The sequence below is a fragment of the Ambystoma mexicanum genome, chromosome 3q, assembly GCF_040938575.1.
Source record: "Ambystoma mexicanum isolate Mex_15411 chromosome 3q, UKY_AmexF1_1, whole genome shotgun sequence".
Lineage (NCBI taxonomy): Eukaryota > Metazoa > Chordata > Amphibia > Caudata > Ambystomatidae > Ambystoma > Ambystoma mexicanum.
This window is the reverse complement of record NC_090926.1, coordinates 791,822,087-791,838,523: the sequence shown is the minus strand read 5'-3', so window position 1 is coordinate 791,838,523 and position 16,437 is coordinate 791,822,087. Positions and strand designations below refer to the sequence as shown.

Here is a 16,437-nt window from a genome sequence, read left to right as displayed (position 1 = left end):
ACCATGGAGCACGGCGGAAAGCTGCCGATAGCGCCATGGGGGTTGGCGGATTTTCCGCCCCATTCCGACCTTGGCGGGGCGGTAAATCCCCATTCCCCATTTTACCCTTCCCCATTCCCATTTTTGCCCCATAGGGTATAATGGGAGTGGGGAAGGCGTTAATTACGCCACCGTAAAATACGGTGGCGTAATTAACAACAAGGTCCCGTAGCGCCATGGATTTCTCCGCCCGGAAAAACCAGGCGGAAAACGCTCCATGGCGCTACGGGAACTCGTAGTAGGGCGGACGGGTCCGCCGCGAATACCGCTGGCGTAAACCCACTCCGCCAGGGTCGTAATGAGGGCCAATGTGTCTTTCTGGAATTCTATACAATAAATTCTAGACTCATTAAAGGGTTATTTCAGGCACACTTCAGGGGGTGAGTCACTGATTTAGTCTGTTCTTAAACACCTCAACTCAGCCTTTCATCCTTCGGAAGTCAATAATGAGTACCAACACAGGTCGGGTGATTGTATGCATGTATATTTGTTCTATATCGAGCGCTTAAGCGTAAGTGCTTTATGATAACACATCATTATGATTTGGCCTTAGATGTCTGCTTTCATTCACAATAATTAGGTGATATGGGCCTATACACACACTGATATTAACGATACATATGGTGATCCATTCTTGTATGAAATGTATATCACATTATAGTGATATTGTAACCATATATTTCGTTGTGTACTTAGGAACAATGCTATGTGATCCCCCTTCTTGTTTTGTCAAGGGGTGAGTGGTCGTGTCGCTTCTCTTCCCGTGATGTGCCTTCGGGATTGGGTCACATGACATCACATCCTGTGATGTCATCAGAGGTCAAGGGGCATGTGAAGTCACTTCCACTACCTCTGGCATTTTGGTGAAATGATATCCCTATCATGGAGGCAGTGAAGGGGCGAACCAGCATCCAGTGAGACTCTGGGAGGAGCCAGGCCACCAGTCAGCGCAGAAGACAGGCAGATCAGCAGGGAAGAGAGAGAGAGAAAGCAGAGGTGAAAAGGAAGGTCTTGGGGTGCCTCCGGTGAGGGGCAGGCAGTCCATTCCAGAGGGAGGCACCTGCAGAGCAGAGATCTTCCCCCCACTCTCTGCCTGGAGAAGCGTCTGACCCTAAGCCAGTTAGAGGTGGCTGAGTGAAGGGCTTGGGAAGGAAGGTGTTTAGGAAGAGAGAGATAGATGCAGTGCGGGCCGTGGCCCCAGAAAGCCTTGTGGACGATACAGAGAGTCTTGAACTTCATCCTTGCAGCCCTCGGGAGCCAGTGGAGTGATTTCAAGGCTGGACAAATACGGTCCCAGGGCTTGAAGCCAAGGGCAACTCTAGCAGTCCTGTTCCGGATCAATTGCAGAGGGCAGAGAGTAGACAAAGGCAGATTGAGAAAGAGGCTGTTGCAGTAGTCCAGACTAGAGAGAACCAGGGCTCTGGAGAGAGTGAGCTTCTGGGGGAAAGTGAGAAAAGGAATAATACTTCTGATGAGGTGCCGCTGGTAGTGGGCCTTCTTGGCAAGGTCTGTGATGTGTGGAGAGAAGGAGAGAGTGGAGTCGAAGATGACACCAAGTTTTTTTGCCTCACAGGAAGGTGAAGGAGGTGGGCTCAATGGGGGCAGCCAGAGTGAGAGTGGGAAACCAGGAGTGGGGGTCCCAATGAGAAGGATGTCAATCTTGGTGGCATTAAGGCAGAGATCATTGTAGGCACACCAAGCCTGAATTGCAGATAGACAGACAGGAATGAGCGGGAGAGGAGAGGAGGCTGAGAGGAGCCTGAAAGAGAGCTGAGTGTCATCCACATAACACTGAAAGTTAGAGGAGAAGGTAGAGATAAGGTGGGCCAAAGGGGCCAAGTAGACATTGAAGAGCCAGGGTGAGAGGTTAGAGCCCTGGAGCACACCACACGTGGAGAGAGAGGTGGTGGAGGGAAAGGACCCAAGGTCGACCTGGAATCTGAGTCTTCTAACACTACACATTTTCATAAAGTGTTCATTAAATGATTAGATCAACAAACTTCTGTTATTTTCATCTCATATTACCTCTCAAGCACACTCTCTACATCTCATCTTACCACCCAGCCTCATTTATCAGAGGTACTGTATCTTCAAGAATTATGACCATTCTGTTTACCTCAAAATTCATCAAACCTGTATCGTAAAGATCAAAACTATTAAAAAAATGACTCTTGACTCATCCATAATTTGAAGCCGTATGATCACAGACTCCCAGTTTACTATGAAATCAAATTACAGATCTTCAATCTTTTTCTCAAGGCGGTGCATGTTTGTGACCCATCCTATTTTCAAAGTCTAATAATGAGGTACCCTGTTGGTACCTCTACAATGTTGGGAGCCTGAGAGCCTCAGACTCTATACTCTGATCTGAAAGTGGGGAAGCAGCGCAGGTAGGTTGACATTTCGCATACCAGTGTGATGTCCAATGGGAGCTTATACGTCTCCAACTTTCTGCAAAAAAAACTCTTTGCTCTTTCAGCGGGTTCCAAAGAACCCACAACTGGTGGTGAGGGCAGGAGCCCCCACCCATCTGCAGCACCGAAGCAGCAGCAGCGGAGGACCAGATCTGCTTCACAGCCGTGCCGTGACACCAATCTAGGAGCCTCACCTCATCCCCTTGATGTGGATCCTTCTATTGGTAAACTGCTCATCCTGTAGGTTTTACACCATCCAGCACCCCATTTGACCCTGGGCAGCCCGGGTTGCACGTCTGCATCAGCACCGACATTGATGCAGCAAAACAAAATGTTGGGCGCAATGCGGCCCCACAACGAGGCTGAGCGTCCTCACGGTTGCTAAGCAACCAGTGTTTTGAAATTGTCCCATATCCGCCAGCAGGCAGAAGAGCCAGCCTCATCGAAGGCCATCTAAGGCCCTGTTTGCCCCTGTTTGCGCTTGTGCGCGCTATCTCTACCACTCATAAATCATATCCCCTGAATGTTTTACTTCTTGTCCTGACACTAAAGCTCCTGGACTCCTTAAGCAATTGATTGCCTTTATTGGCCGGTAATGACATTTCTCATATTGCTGCCGCTCACCATGTATAATTACGGACTGTAGTGATATCTGCCCTTTGCTGTTTACTCACCCTGCAAACTGCCTGCAATGTTATTTTGGTCACTGCTGCTCCATAGCCTGCAATGTTATTTTGGTCACTGTTGCTCCGTAGCCTGCAATGTTATTTTGGTCACTGTTGCTCCGTAGCCTGTAATGATATTTTGGTCACTGTTGTTCCGTAGCCTGCAATGTTATTTTGGTCACTGTTGCTCCGCAGCCTGCAATGTTATTTTGGTCACTGTTGCTCCGTAGCCTGTAATGATATTTTGGTCACTGTTGTTCCATAGCCTGCTATGTTATTTTGGTCACTGTTACTCCGTAGCCTGCAATGTTATTTTGGTCACTGTTGCTCTGCAGCCTGTAATGCTATTTTGCCCACTGCAGCCTGATCTCTATGTATAATAGTGGACCGTAGTGATATCTGCTCACTGCTGCCTGCCCACCGTGTTAATTGCAGCCTGCTGCGACTCCTGGCCTCTGCTTTCCCATCCGCACCATGCTGCCCAATCTCACAAGTAAGCTCGCCTGGAAGATACACACAAGTCACTCTACCTCCATCACCACAGCATTTGCTCTCTTACTCACTCTAGCCACCCACCACCATATCATTACACTCACTAACTCTCCCTACATTCAACCACCACTGCACCACTCCACTCCCACTCCACACCTTCACGCCATCATGTCCAGCCTCATCATCACCCAACAACCTCTAAGCCCACACATAGCCACCACATGCTCACCATCCACCAGACGCACCAGATTTAGAGCCAGAACTGAACCATTAGATCTCATTTACTCCTCCATGTCCACAGCTCACCGTAATCTCCGCCTAGGCTCCTGTTCCTCCCTCAATCGCACCACACACCTCATACACACTCACATACAAAAATTCACACACACAACACACACTACGCCTGAGGCAGGCCGCATCCTTGCCAGCATCAAGCTCAATTCCGCACCCACTCCACACCTTAAATGTGCCCTCCTCAACGTTCTCTCACTTCCAGCACATGCCCTTGAAATACACAATCTCATTTCCAGCCTGAACCTCGACTTATTGGCCATCACAGAAACATGGCTACATGAAGCATTCAGCCTTGCAGTTGCTCTCGCACTCCCCCCTGACTACACTATTTTCAGACAAGCCAGACCAGGTCGCACAGGAGGAGGAGTAGCCCTCATCTTTAAAGAAACCCTCGCCATCAGACCCGTTAGTAATTCCTGGGATAGCAATTCCGACATCCTATCTGTCAAGCTTGCACTGTCCCCCAATAACACCACCAACATACACATACTATATTGCCCCCCGTGCCCTCTCATCAGACTTACAGGGACACCTCACCCACCTACTCAGCGATAACATCAACGGTTCTACTTAGACCCTTCTTCTTGGAGACCTAAACTTAACTTAGGATTTAATGACTCCAATGACAAAGATGCCACCTTCTTCACTTAAGAGCTCACTGACCTAGGATTCACACAAAAAGTCTCAAGCTCTACACACTCCAAAGGCCGCACCCTTGACTGGGTTGCAGACCACAATTGTTTCACCACTGTCACAGCCAAGACAGCCTTGCCGTGGACAGACCACAACTGTATTGAGTTCACCTTACTCTTTTCTTCCATGCCAACAATCCTCACACTGGCCCCCACTGCTCAAGTAAGAAGCTCCAAAAAACTCACAACCTTACCTCAACATCACAGCACTAGCCCCAACGTTCTCCAATGATCCAAACACCTTAGCAGACATATACAAAATACAGCCATCAACTCCATAGCCCCACTTGAATACAAAAAGGAAAAAAGTCGCTACACAGACATTCCTGGTTCAATGAAGAACTGCAGTCATTACGCTCCCTTAAAAGGGAGGCTCAAAAAAGTTGGCAAACCAGCCCCAGCGACAACACTAAGAATTGCTTTAACCTCATCTCCCGCCAGTATGAAGATGCTATTACTAAAGCCAAAGCAAACGCCTTGAATGTCCAAATCTCCAATGCCAACTCACAATCTAAGGAAATCTTCACCATCTTCAATGAACTCATCTCTCCTCCAAACACTTCAGATGAGATCATCAAAGATGAAGCATGGTGTGCCAGTATCCAATCTGCCATGCTCAATAAAATTGAACTCATCCAATAAAAAATTAAAGACCACTACAAAGCTGTACCTCACCATGCCGAGCCAACACTATCTGTCCCCAATTCCCCTACACCAAACATCTTTTCACTTTTAGAGGCGTCACTGAACCCGAAGTCATCAGCCTCCTCAAAATCCTTGAACCCACCATGTGCAAAGGGGACATCTGTCCACCCAAGCTCATAAAGGACTGGGCAGACCTCCTTGCCCCGCTCCGGACAGCCTTCATTAATGCTTCCTTCAGAACAGGCACCATTCCGGCCAGCCTTAAAGAAGCATGGGTACGCCCCCTTCTGAAAAAGCCCACACTAGACCTACCAGAGCCCAACAATTATCGTCCCATAACCACTGTGCCATTCCTCCTCAAGATCTTGGATAGAGCAGCCCACTGCCAAATCCAACAATTCCTAGAGTCTCACTCCATTCTCGGGACTAGGCAATCAGGGTTCCGCAAAGGTCACAGTACGGAAATGGCCCTGGCTGATTGACCTCAAAAAACAGATCACCCAAGTCATGGACAAAAGGAAGCCAGCCCTCCTACTACTCCTTGACCTGTCGGCAGCTTTTGATTTGGTTGATCATAAAACACTCATCTCACACCTCACCCAATCAGCTAACTTCTCAAATGAAGCACCGCTATGGATCACCTCCTTCCTGAAAGGCAGGGCAATGAAAGTATTCTCCAACATAGCCAACGCTGCCCCCACCACCATCCACTGCAGATTCCCACAAGGCTCCTGCACAGCACCCACATTATACAACTTGTTTACGAAGCCCCTCTTCGACAGGCTTGATGCCCTAGGTATCACATATACCAATTATGCCGACGATACTCAGGTGCTCCTACCTCTCACTGGCTCCTACAACAAGTACACCCAAGCTCTTCACTCTATATACACCACCATTCAAGCCTGGATGGCAGCCAATGGCCTCTGCCTCAATGGGGAGAAGACTGAAATCATATTAGGTAAAAAAAACGCACTAGCCTAACTAGATAAACTGTACTCCAACTTCACCATTAACAATACAACCATCCCTGTCTCCACATCTGTAAAGACTCTAGGTCTCTACATAGACTCAACACTATCTATGACTAGACAGGTCAGTGCCATCACCTCCGCCTCAGCCCACACAACCAAACTCATCAACGCAAATTAAACCATACCTATCAAAGCCAAACTGCCTATCAATAGCCAGAGCCACCATTGGCGCACAACTAGACTACTGCAATGCCCTCCTAGCAGGTACATCCACAAAAAACCTTAACCGACTCCAAGCCACGCAAAACAATGCCCTAAGAGCTGCCCTGAGCCTTCCCAAAAGGTAACCCATTTCCCTTGCCAGACAGGAAGCTCACTGGCTTCCAGTTCAAGAGGACGTCACATTTAAAATCCTCACTCCCACCTACAAATGTCTTAACTTCACAGCACCATCATACCTTGCAGAGACTATAACCAAATCCAACTCAACACGACCCACTAGGACTTACTACGCCAACCAACTACACATCCCACGCATCAACAGAGCCAAAGCTGGAGGGATGGGCTTCCCCTACATAGCTGCCAACCTATGGAATGCTCTACCCCCAGAGATCAGAGCGGAAAACTTTCTCCATGCCTTCCGGAAAAAAATCAAAACCTCCTTTTTTATCTAACCCTCTGTATGTTCCTACCCGTGTGAAAGATTCTATGCAAAGCTGTATGTATGTAACTGAACTTGTTGTCCTCTGTCCTTTGCCTGTAACTAAGCTTTCTGTCTGTAACAAGTGCCACGATGCCTCCGGGCTGCTGCGCACTCTACAAATCTGAATAAATAAATACAATAAATAAATCCTTTCAATGTCTAATGAGAATGACTGCTTCCGTTGACACTCCGTATCATCCTTTCTGCGTCCTTCTGGTTCTCGTACAAGAATGCTGCTTTATTTGTTTTGATGCACAATGCAAAATGCCCAATAAAGCAACAGCACATTTAATAAATAATAGGTGTGCGTGCCACTTGACAGCATTAATGCTCTTTTTCTGGGCCTCTTCAGCCAGATGTCCATCATCCTTGTTTGTTGCTGCTTGTCATATTTCTTGTGTGGGGAATATGTGTGCTCGTATTGTTGTGCGGATAGTCTGGTGTAGCATGGTGCCTCCGGTTTTGAAAGAAAAACTATTATATTCAGCACAAAGGTCTCTCATATCTGCCATTGAAAATCTATTGGGTATTTTGAGATTTTGGAAATCAGAAAAGGCGATTCCGAACTTCCAGGTCAGCCCCCAACCCTTTAAACAGTTTACATGTTCCCCTTTGTACCCTCTCCAGGGTAAAAACTTCTTTGGTGTAAAAACGATTATTTTTGTTTTCTTGAGGTGAAACCCTTAGGGTGCCCCAGGTTACATTTTCTGTCACAACCCCTGTTGGCTGTTTGAGCTCTCACTATATCAACGCAACGTACCATTCCATCATGGCAGCCACTGCAGGGGCCTGAGGAGCCCCCTGCCAGCTCTATGCAGCTGCTCTGGCTGGCCGTTGCCAAAAGGTCAGAGAGGGGAACACCTAACACCCCACCGCCACCCTGCTCCAGATAGAGATGGGAAAGCTTGCAATAAAATGAGGTTAATAGGAGTTGGACTGCAGGCCCGAGTTCCCGAAAGAGGGAGACCAATTAAGAATGTGGGATTTAAAAAGGAATCACACAACACATTAAGGGATATTCTACCACATGTCATCTCATAAGTTATAACCATGTACAATTATTTTCCTTTAGCTAACCCTGCATGCCTTCTTCTATGGTGGGGGTGAGGTGTCAGTAACCTCTACAGCTCTGCACACGAGCTCCAGACTACTCTAGCAATCAGAACGTGTTTAAGTACCTCCTAGGCTTGCATTTGGGAAGGGATAGGACACGCCTCCCACCTTTACTATGACTGTATTTAAACTTAATGCCATATGCCCAACTACATCCACATCTGCCTCCCGAATATAGGGCACGAAGAGGGCTCTATGGATAATGGTTGTGAGCACCCTCATAAGCATTTAAACAACCCCCGGAAAGCTAGCGCCTTCTCCTGGAACTGTCAATTATCCCCAGGCCACCTGAGGGGTAACCAGATATTGGGGGTAATTATGAGGTAGGCGGTAAGAGATTACCGGCACCGGTAAGGGCACCGGTGCCAGTAATCCCTTACCACCCTACTACGAGTTCCCTTTGCGGGTCCTGTCCTTAACGCCTGGTTTTACCAGGCGGGTCCAGTCCTGTTAAGGACAGGACCCGCAAAGGGACCTCAGAGCTAATAACGGTACCGCAATTTGCGGTACCGTTATTAGCGCCTTCCCCATTCCCATTGAGCCCAATGGGGGCTCAAATGGGAATAGGGAAGGGCCTTGGTGAATGGGGAATTACTGCCCCCGCCAACCTTTGAATGGGGCGGCAATAGCTCCTTTCACCAGGGCAGAGTCGGTAAGGATTTGGAGGCAGCCATGGCGCTAATAGCGCCATGGTTAACTCCAAACTCCTAATGAGGCCCATTGTGTGTTCCTAAAACATTCTGGATGCTCTCCTATTTATGGAAGAAACTGCTCTGTAGGAGTACAGGGATGAGTAGAGTGTAAAGCGCCCCCACACTACTATTAAACTGAACCAGCCCAATCATAAAGCTGAAACAGGCACATTCTGACAGGTATGACTCCTTCACATCTTCTGGTGGTGCAGGCTAATGACAGGGTATACGCCTCAAGAGGAGTGTGAGCAGATACAGGGTATGCTCCTCTAGAGGAGTGTGAGCAGATACAGGGTATGCTCCTCTAGAGGAGTTTGAGCAGATACAGGGTATACGCCTCAAGAGGAGTGTGAGCAGATACAGGGTATGCTCCTCTAGAGGAGTGTGAGCAGATACAGGGTATGCTCCTCTAGAGGAGTGTGAGCAGATACAGGGTATACGCCTCAAGAGGAGTGTGAGCAGATACAGGGTATGCTCCTCTAGAGGAGTGTGAGCAGATACAGGGTATACGCCTCTAGAGGAGTGTGAGCAGATACAGGGTATGCTCCTCTAGAGGAGTGTGAGCAGATACAGGGTATGCTCCTCTAGAGGAGTGTGAGCAGATACAGTTGAAACACAATCTGCAACAGTACAGTGGTTGAAAATGAAAGAATGCTCAACCAAAGTGTTATAAAAAAAGGAACTTTAATAAGAAACCCCTGTAAAGGAAACACTGAGACCTTGAGAATAAGGAGCACTTAGGTTTGTGTAGCGGGGGCTCGCCACCTATGCAGGATTTGTAGACACACGAATTGGGTGAGTCCCGAGTCCTTTATTTAGTTACTCAGTAACAGCGTGCAGTTGTGTCCGTCCATCCTTCACTCTCCAGCCTCCCCATATAGCAAGCTACTAGCGTTCTCCATTCCAATTTCGAAATGGAACTCTTATTTACATCTAAAACATAACACATCCCCCTCCCTCCAAGAACTAAAAAACATGCCAACAGTTATAACTAACTAATAAAAAACTATAACTGGAGTATTATATATTGAGAATAAAAACAAAGAAAACAATGCTCTCTTAAACATTGTTTGATCAATTAACTCAGACATAATGCCTTGAACATCTCATGATATAATCCTTAGACCATAAAGGAGTCATTCTAATTCTTTTACTTGCACAACTTCTTCCACATCTCCTTTCAGGTACAGTCCATGTGCTGTGTCATTCTGACTTTCCATCTCAAGTTCACTCTTCTCAACCACTCCTTTGTTCATTACATCTCTCTCTGCATCCCTTCATATCCTCCATCCTCTTCCCAGTCTATCTTTCCTCCTCGGGCCACTCCCAAACCTCCACCTACTCAATCTTTCAACATTCCATATTTGTTTGTTTGTTTGTTTATTACATTTATAATGCGCACCAGACCCGGGAGTAGCAGGGCGGAGCAAGGATATGCGAAGCTTAAAAAAGTTACATAATGTACAGGCCATATATGAATAGACACATTATACAGGCAGATAATACAAAATAGAATATACAAGTCAGATTAGTCAAATTACACAGAGAGGCAGAGATATTTACATCTTAGTAAGTAGTGATGTGCACATTTACAATCAAACAGCAGTCGTGCTAAGGTGTCTGAGTTTCCAAGGTGGCTAATGCTCAGTTAAATTAAGGTGGGTGTTTGGGTGATGCGGTTCTTTCTGAACACATAATAGAGTAGGTCAGCTCTCAGCTGATGAGGCAGGGAGTTCCAAAGTTTAGCGACCTTCACAGGGAAGCTATTGCCGCCGATCTTGGAAGATTTGAATCTGGGTACTACCAGACAATTAGTGTTGATAGTTCTAGAGGGTCTACTGGAAGTTCTTTTGGATATTCTGTCGATAAGGTAGCTCGGTGCGACATTGTGTAATGCTTTATATGTCAGGGAGGCAATTTTTAGCTGTATTTTGTTAAGGGTGGATAACCATTTGTGATGTCGTCTGATTGCAGAGATATGCACTCGTTTGTTGAAGCCTAGTGCAGCTCTGATGGAATTATTCTGTGGTATTAGGAGTTTTTGGATAGCGGTTTTGTTGCCGCTACTGTATAGGGCGTTACAGTAGTCTAGATTTGACAGAATTAATACTCTGGCCAGTATAAGGCAGCTGTCATTCGAAAGGAAGGGCCTACCTGCTCTAATCAGCTTACATGTGTAGGCAGTGGTAGAAGCAGGAGAATGTATTTGTTTGTTGAAGGACATCATTGCGTCGAGGTAGAAACCAAGTGTTTTTAAATCTTTGGAGACAAAGGTTTTGTTACCGTTGATGATGAAGGAGGCATATTCATGACCTAGTTTGTAAATGTTGGAGGGGGAGCCGAGGATTATCAACTCTGTCTTGTCATCATTCAGGCATAGGCCGTGTGTGGCCATCCGTGCCTGAATGATGAGATAGATTCTATTCACCAACACCAAGTCTTTGCCATGATCCCCAGAAAGAGTGAGGAGAATCTGAGTGTCATCTGCGTAATTAGTGTAGGTGACACCCAGAAGGTCCATATCGCCCAACAGTGGCTTGGTGAATATGTTGTAAAGAGTGGGGGACACACAAGAGCCCTGAGGGACCCCACACATGATAGGGGTGGGATCCGCAGCTGCAGAGGGTGAGAATACTCTACTGGTTCTGTCACTCAAAAATGATTCTATCCATTTAACAGCGCCAATGGAGAAATGGGCTGCTGTGTCAAGGTGTCTACAGAGGACCTTATGATCTACAAAATCGAATGCAGCTGAGAGATCAAGTAACAGCAATAATGCTGTTTTCCCTTGATCCCTCATGGCGTCGAGCTGAGCCTTCAGATCTATCAGTGACGTTTCCGTCCCGTGTAGTGGTCGGAATCCTGATTGTCGGACCCCAAGGAGTTTGTGCTGTTCGAGATGTTTTTGGATCTGCAAATATGCAATTTTATCCAGAATTTTGAACAAAAATGGTACTGTTGTGATAGGGCGATAGTTAGTAGCGATAAGTGGGTCCAAGGTTTGCATCTTGAGAAGAGGGAGCACCCATGATTGTTTGAGATTAGCTGGGACGGTGCCGGAGGCAAAGGAGGCATTAATCAGTTTGGAGATGAAAGTGGAGAGGTCTCTCGCGGCCTCTTTTATGATGTGCGCTGGGCAGATATCTCCTTTGCAGTTGGACGGTTTGAGAGAAAGGATAGTTTTTTCTACTTCCAGGATCCTTGTTTTGGTGAAACTGAATGTGATAATTGGATCAAGGATATTCGCATTTGGTGGAGGGTCGTGATAAGATGGATAGGATAGGTTTAATGAGTCTTTCTTATTTTTTATTTTAGTTTGGAGAGTGTTAATTGTATTGGTTAAAGCTTGTTGTATCTCTGAGCACCAGGTTCTTATCTTTAATGCCGATATCTGGTGGAGAGATAGGGGACTCTAGTTCTTTTAGGATTGTGAATAGTTCTCTCATACTGGAGTTGGAGTTGGCTATACGTTCATTATAAGAATTTCTTTTTGCCTGGCAGATTTCTTTTTTATAATGTGATACAGTGGACGCTAGCTTCTTTTTGTTCTCATGGGATGGGTAGAGGTGCCAGTCAGTTTCACATTTTCTTTTTAATAGTCGCAGTTCCTTTAGTTGTAGAGTGAACCACTTGTTAAGGTGTAATAAGGGGCGACTTTGTCCAGAGTTGAGAGCATGATCTTGTTATATTCTTGCACCAAGGTGCTTGGGTCCAGGCTTTCTGGCAGAGAGTTTAGAGTAGGTAGAATATTGGGGATCACATTATCCACTGTTATATTCTTTTTTAGTCTGGTTAGACAGGGTGGCACTACTTGGGGGGCTATGAGTGTCTGTCTGGTGGTGGAGAGTGTTAAGGACACGAGGAAATGGTCGGACCAGGATAGGGGAAAAATAGAGGTGATAGTGGCTATGCAATTGTGGTCAGCTACCCAGTCCAAGGTTTTACCCTTGATATGGGTGGGAGCGTTCACCTTTTGTGTTAGTCCTAATGCATTGATGGAATTAGCTATTTGCAGGGCTTGTTTGTCCGAGGGGTCATTCAGGCCTAAATTGAAGTCACCAAGCAATAATGCTTGGGATGTGGGTTTGAGATTACTATCAATTAAGTTATGCAGGTCCTCTTCAAAGGTGCCAATGGGCCCAGGAGGTCTGTAGATCACATGCATGGTAAGTGATTGCGAGTTCTTTAGAGGTAGTTTGATGGAGAGAGATTTGCATGATTGTAGGTTGTAGGTTGTGTGGGGCTACTATTCTCATAGATAAGCTCCCTCTGGCTACGATGGCTATGCCACCGCCTCGGGAGCCATCTCTGACTTGTCTGAAGATTGTGTATCCGTCTGGCATAGCTAACGTGAGAGCCGGTCCTGCTGCCTTATGTAACCATGATTCGGTTATGGCTAGGAAGTCCAGGTTGTCTTCTGTGATTAGGTCGGCTATGTCGATGGCATGAGCCACCAGTGACCTTGCATTTAGGAGAGCACCTTTAAGGGGTTGGTTCTCTTCTTTGATTACGGTTGGGCAGGGGGTATAGCTGTTAGTGGCTGATGCCTTAGGGATGAGTATAATCTGGGAATCATATATACGACAGGTGGGTCGGGTAGTGGGCCATTTGGCGCTAGTAGGTGTCCAAGTAGGTAACAATTAGTTTTCTTTTTGGTGGGTGGTAGCGATCTCGTAAGAGGCTCGTAAATTTTGGGGAGTCTGCTACGTAATTTAAGATTTCTAATGTCTGTAGTACAAGGGATCATAGTAAGTTCTCCTGTGGACTGATGGTTGGAATAGGCAGGACTGCTAGATTTGGGTGCCATGCTGGGAGAAGTAGGAGGGAGTAATTTCTTCTCAGCTAGGAAGGTGTCATTAGGGTAGGCTACTAGACTGATGGATAGTTGAAGAGTGATAGATGGCATAAGGATATATAGGATACGGTAACCTGGCATATTAGTAGTGAGATGTGGGTCTCAGTAGACAGGTTTGGCTTTTAGCTATATGATACAGTATGTGCAGTACATAGAGTGTGCTAGGAGAGATCACAGGCAAAAATCAACTTTAGCTGAGTGGGCCTATAATGCAGTAAGCAAGTACACAAAATACTCTAGGGCTGGACACAATAGGCAGATTCAACCTTAGCTAAGTGGGCCTGTAACACGATGTGCAAGTACACAAAGTGCTCTAGGGCAGAACACAGTAGGCCGGTTCGATTTTAGCTAAGTGGGCCTGTAAGACAATATACAAGTACACGAAATACTCTAGGGCAGAACACAGTAGGCAGATTCGACTTTAGCTAGGTGGGCCTGTAACACAGTGTACAAGTGCACAAAATACTCTAGGGCAGAACACAGTAGGCAGGTTCGAGTTTAGCTAAGAGGGCCTGTAACACAATATGCAAATACACAAAATACTCTAGGGCAGAACACAATATGCAAGTACACAGAATACTCTAGGGCAGAACACAGAAGACAGGTTTGACTGTAGCTGAGTGCTCTGTAACACATGATGCTGGTACACGAAATACTCTAGGACAAATCCCAGTAGGCAGGGTTGACTTTGGTAGAGTGGGCATGAAGCACAGTATACGATGAGCGCATGGTGCTTGCAGACCGCCAAATAATGGCAGGGCAACATCAACGTAGGTTCTAGGATCTGAGAATGGGCAATTCAATGGTAAGCTTGTGTGGGCTAACTATGGTCAGCAGTAATTGTAGGTATATTTCAGCGCAGGTAATAGCGCATTAATCAAACGGCGCATTAGTGCAAGTGAGCAGTAGAATGTAGGCGCAGATGCGGTGGCATAGAGGTACATAGATGACAGGGTCGGTGGTTGAAGAGGGGCGAATATCTAGGTGTAAGCAGCAGCGAGGTGGTCCAAATGATACATTACACGAGGTGTGAAAGGAAGCAGTTCAATAGCGTAACAACGAGTGGGCAGCATGACATGTTAAACACATTGAATAGAAGAGTAGCACAATATAAGCAAACGTTACTTTCGTATCCAGTCGGGAGGTGCCTACCCACAGATGGTAGTAGTGATACCCAGAATGGTACAATGAGCATAATAATCATACATGGTGCAGCAACTAGTGTCAGGATTATAAGGCGAGAGACAGCGTGCCTGCGCCTGCTGTGTTAAGATTTGACTTTGTCGCAGTGCCCCGCTGTACTTTGGATCGGGCGCCGACAAGATAGAGCAGGAGCACGGTGTGAGCAGTAACAGAGGGCTCGCGTGCAATCAATGGAGCAGAGTCGATTAACTTCAATGAAATAATCACATATGCTAACAGGGATGCTGGCGCTTAGATGCAAACGGTGGCAAAGTTAGATAGCAAGTGAGCATAGCGGCGGCTTGCATAAAAGGGTAGTGTTACCTTGGCAATGGTCTGGTGCAAGAGCCAGGGGGGCTGGCAGACAGCATCCATGCAAAACATGCTCAAAACAGGAGCTTGTCTTGCCTCCAGTGTTGCCAACTCCTCAGTAAGAAAAGTAGCTATTGGCTGTCCAAAAAGTAGCTAGAAGTAGCCAAATGACGCCATCGCCTAATTTACATATTTGGGCAGGTGCATGATGGGTGATTGATAATCAGAGCGGCAAACATCTGTGAATTTCACTTTAAAAAATCACCCTTCTACGAACGCACCAGTATGTCTGAAAACATGAGGAATGTACTAGGTGTGACTCCAGGTGGCTTAAGGTTGCCTGTCCTGGTGCATAGAGCCGCAGCTAATTCATTACTTTTCCGGATCGAGCTGTATACTGAATTATGTATTGATATTTTATCATAGTACTTCTGGAATAAAAAGGTTGACATGTATTTATGTTTTGCTATTTTCTTTTTTGCAACACAGTTTTTCAAACATGTTTAACCGCAGCCTTGTGGGTTTATTCTGACAAAATGCACCAATGGAGCTTTCTAAAATGCACAACTGACCGCACACGATGGAAAGATGTTCAAATCTGTTAAATATTCTTAATGCAAGTGAATATTGAATTCACTTTCTAAATTCACTTGGGAAAAACCGCAGAGCCGAAAGGCAACGTTTGCCAGTGCCCTGCATCAGCAGCCTGATCAGTGCAGCACTGCACGAAATGGAGGCTGAGCCTGACAGGCTGAGGGATGGGGTCACGCTTTGCTGTTGCATACACTGGTGACCCCACAGCTGTCAAGTCAAGAGTTACGTCTGCATTAGGTCAATTGCTAGTGAGAAATCTAGCTACTTTTTTTTCATTGGTTTGGAAACCAATAGAAAAAAGTGTAATTCCCAAACCAATGGAAGAAAGTAGCTAGATTTCTCGCTAGCCGCTTTTTTAGCAGAAAGTCGCTAGGAGGGCGCACTTTCTCGCTAAATATAGCGAGAAAGTCGCCAAGTTGGCAACACTGCTTGCCTCCCGTTGGCCTTGGAGGGAGTGGGCCGGCTTCGCCTGCCGGCGGCCAATGGGAATGAAGATAGGCACAGTAGCCAATCGGCTGGCAGCAGGTGGCCTTGTTAGGCAAAGGGGGCTGCAGGCATTAGGCGGTCGGCCATCTTAGAAGAGCTAGGTACCTCGTGTACCTTAATGGCGGCATAAGGCTCACTTCAGCCTTTTAAGAGGCAGGATGCATGTATTTCCTTATTTCAGGTTCCGGCTTTAATACGTGCTCTGCTGTAATAAAGCAGGGGCTATGTTGGCAATTTTTGAATGGTTACGCAGGGGGCATCAACGCTTACCATAATTCGTGGTAA

At 46.4% G+C, this 16,437-nt stretch overlaps 1 long non-coding RNA gene across 1 annotated transcript in view; it reads right to left on the bottom strand.

Moving 5' to 3' along the window:
* LOC138583002 (uncharacterized) overlaps positions 1-15,175 on the bottom strand; it is a 99,441-nt gene extending 84,266 nt beyond the window's left edge. The window contains exon 1 of the long non-coding RNA XR_011305133.1: positions 15,085-15,175. This is a non-coding gene — a long non-coding RNA (uncharacterized lncRNA). The remainder of the gene's footprint in view (positions 1-15,084) is intronic.
* Between the last annotated feature and the right edge of the window lie 1,262 nt (positions 15,176-16,437).